Genomic DNA, 4068 nt, shown 5'->3' on the forward strand with positions numbered 1-4068 from the left:
CCGCCCTGACTTAGAAAGGTGTAACCTTTAGTTGGGGAGAAATTCAAGACACTGTATTCCAAACATTGAAGCAGACCCTATGCAGCACACCTATCGTGTCTTTTCCTGAAGGGATAGAGGACTTTGTTGTCTACTGCGATGCATCCAACCAGGGCTTAGGCTGTGTGCTCATGCAACGGGGGAAAGTCATTACTTATGCCTCAAGACAACTGTAAGCACACGAAGTCAGCTATACAACTCATGATCTAGAGTTGGGAGCAGTGGTCTTCACGTTAAAGATATGGTGACATTATCTATACGGAACCAAGTGCACCATCTTCACCGAACATAAAAGCCTACAACAAATTTTCGATCAGAAAGAGTTGAACATGAGGCAACGGCAATGGGTAGAGCTACTCTATGATTATGAGTGCAAAATACGCTATCATCCCGATAAGGCCAATGTGGTAGCAGATGCCCTCAGCCGGCAAGAATATTCATGTCATAGAGTGAAGGCACTTACAATGACCATCCATTCCCACTTATCCACACAAATCAGAGAAGCTCAGGTGGAAGCCTTGAAACCAGAGGATGTGTTGGATGAAGCCTTGAAGGGAATGGAAAAGAACTTAGAAATCATGGGAGACGGAGTTTATTATTTCATGAACCAGATCTAGACCCTAAAGTTCGATGGTTACAGGGAGGTTGTCATGAACGAAGCTCACAAGACTAGATACTCCGTTCACCCAGGTTCGTATAAGATGTACCTGGATCTCAAAAAGGTTTATTGGTGGCCAAACATGAAAGCAGAGATCGCTAACTTCGTGGGCAAGTGTCTGACTTGTCCCAAAGTGAAGGTAGAATATCAAAAGCCCTCAGGTCTACTTCAACACCCAGAAATACCTGAGTGGAAGTAGGAAAGATATGCGATGGATTTCATCACTAAGTTGCCAAGTCTCCGAGTGGGTACAATACCATCTGGGTAATTGTTGATCGATTGACTAAATCCGCCCACTTCCTGCCAATCAAATAAAATTTTAAAATAGAGAGATTGACACGAATTTACATCCAAGAGATAGTCCGTCTGCATGGTGTGCATGTATCCATTATCTTCGATCAGGATAGCAGATTCACCTCGAGATTTTGGGAATCACTACAGAAGGCTCTTGGAACTAAGCTGGATATGAGCACAACTTACCATCCTCAGACCAACGGTCAGAGCGAGAGGACCATTCAAACATTGGAAGACATGTTAAGGGCATGTGTTATAGATTTTGGAAAGTCATGGGACACCTATTTGCCCTTGGTCGAGTTTTCCTACAACAACAACTATCATACCAGTATCAAGGTTGCGCCGTTTGAAGCCCTTTATGGCCGTAAGTGCAGATCCCTTCTTTGTTGGGATGAGGTGGGTGACACGCAGCTAGCTAGGGGTGAAGTTCCTGAAAACACTCTCACAGGCCTAGAAATCATCCGTGAAACCACATAAAAGATCGTACAAATTCGAGAACAATTAAAAGCTTTGAGAGATAGACAAAAGAGCTACGCCGATAAAAGACGAAAACCTTTGGAGTTCCAGGTTGGTGACCGTGTTTTGTTAAAGGTCTCACCCTGGAAAGGCATGATACGCTTTGGAAAGTGTGGAAAGCTGAATCCAAGATACATAGGACCATTCGAGATCCTCGCTAGGATTGGTCCAATAGCTTACAAAATCCGTTTACCCGAAGAACCTAGCAACATTCATCCTATGTTCCACGTATCGAACCTTAAAAAACGTCTATCCGACGAAACCCTTGTGATCCCTTTTTGATGAGATTGAGATCAACGAGAACCTTAATTCCGTGGAAGAACCAGTCGAAATCATGGATCGGGAAGTCAAACGAACAAAACAAAGTCGCATACCGAGAGTGAAGGTGTTGGGTCAAAATATGGTTTATACTTTACTTTTCTAGGCAGTTGTATTTTTCTGTAATATTTGTGAATTTATGGTCTAGTTTACAGATGAGTTTACGGCCGTAAATACCTTACGGCTGTAAACCCATTTACGGCCCATGTGTTATCCGACCCATATTCCAAGTATAAATAGAGGTGTTAGGGTGAGGAGTAGAGATTTGATGAACCCTAGAGAGTTTACGGCCAGAGAGAATAAGGAGCGTATGTGTGTGAATCTTTTGTATCTGGAGCTTTAATTCATATCAATACATACAAGATTCATATTTTTCTTCTTCTCATTCTCTTCTATTTGATCTGACATCATCCGTTTGATTGGGATTCCGCACCATCAAACGGATCTGACTGATACACGGGCAAATTTAGGGACTTACAATTGGTATCAGAGCCAAGTTGTATCAGTCAAAATGTTTTCTTGTTTCGTCTGGAATCTGAATAATTGGTGTTTCCGATCCAAGCTTACGACCGTAAACACCGAGTTCTTGGGCCGTAAACCCTATTTTGGGGCATTATTTGATCTTATTTTCGAAATATTTTTGCATTTTTGGATAGATCTCGCAAAAATAAGGGGGGTTTGTTCTTCGTGTTTTTCATAAAAAGGGTTTTTGATCGAGTTTTGGAGCTTCAAAGTCGAAAAATCGTTGTTTTTCATGTAATCGTTGAAGGGTTTTCGGCCGGGGCTTACTGCCGGAAACAGTTCACGGCCGGCGGTGGCGTTTGCGTTTACGGCTAGGGTTCACCGGATTTTAAGGCCGATCGGAGTTCTCGGCCGGAAACAGCTTACGGCGGCGGTTTACGGAGTTTGCGACTTGCGGCTCGACTCGGCAGATCGGCTCGGTGGATCACGGCTTGGAAGACGGCTCGGCTCAGGAGCCGACTTGCATTAACGCTTCAGCAAAATTACACGACGCGAACTGAGGTTGCCGGGGATCGAACCCCGGACCTCTAATTCACTGTCAACGCGCCTTACCATCTCGGCTAGCCAAGATCTTGTGATTTCCCTTCGAAAATTTAAACTTAAACACTACTAGTCGCTCCCTAATTTCGAAATTTTGACATTTTTAACCCCAAAACTCAATTTCTTTTAATTTTAAATTCTTTTTTCATCCAAAATAAAAAAAATAAATAATTAACTTTTATTTTTGATTTTTTATTTAAAATTTTGATTTTGACTTCCAAGTTTGACCTTTGACTTTAAACTTTGACTTTTTTGTATTTTCAAATTTAGTTTTTCGCTTTGACTTTTAAGTTTGACTTTTCAAGTTTGACTTTTGAGTTTAACTTTTTAAATTTGACTTTAAAAAAAGGGGGGGGGGGCATTTTAAATTTGACGTTTAATTTTTATCGTAGCTTCTAGTTGTGCTTTTTAATTGATTTTAAGGTCTTCGAGGGAGTTGAAAACATGAAAGAGAGTCGTCAGGATATGTTAAGACAAAATTTAAACATTTTCGATTATATCCCTAGAGAAACCCTCGAAACTCAGTTGCAACGATTCACTACACTTATTACCGAGATGAATATAGCTGGGATCTTCTTGTCTAAATTTGAGATAAACAAAAAGCTATTGAATTCACTTCCAAAATCATGGGATATGAATGTAGTTGTCATCAAGAAGACAAAAGATCTCAATCGTCTTAGTATTGCTGAAGTAATTGAAGAGCTTGACGCTTTAAAGAGTTCTGTAAACCTTCCGGTCAATGAAGTGTCATGTTCTCATTCATGTGAAGTTTCATGTTCTCAATCATCTGAAGATACGATTAAGTTTCTTCGAGAACAAATTGATGTATTTAAAAGAGAAGTTGAAGACCTGAGATATGAAAGATATCAACTCAGGAAAGGACAGAAACCCCTGAAGGCCGAATTAGAAGCAAAAACCAAGGACTTTAGGAAACTTCAGGAAGACTACAGTAACAAATGTGAAAACTATGATTATGTAGTCAAACAAAATGCTGAGCTAGTGGCTGAAGTTGAATCTTTGAAAGGAAAGTTTGAAACCGCCAAACTTGATGTTAGAAAATATGATTTCTTAAGTGAGGTGGTTGCAAATATGATAGACCAAAGCATGCAGTTTAAAAGGAATCAAAACAAGGGTCTAGGGTATGATAGTGTACCTCCTCCTTTCAATCATAACTACACATC

The sequence above is a fragment of the Lactuca serriola genome, chromosome 5, assembly GCF_051521515.1.
Source record: "Lactuca serriola cultivar US96UC23 chromosome 5, Lser_US96UC23_V15, whole genome shotgun sequence".
NCBI lineage: Eukaryota > Viridiplantae > Streptophyta > Magnoliopsida > Asterales > Asteraceae > Lactuca > Lactuca serriola.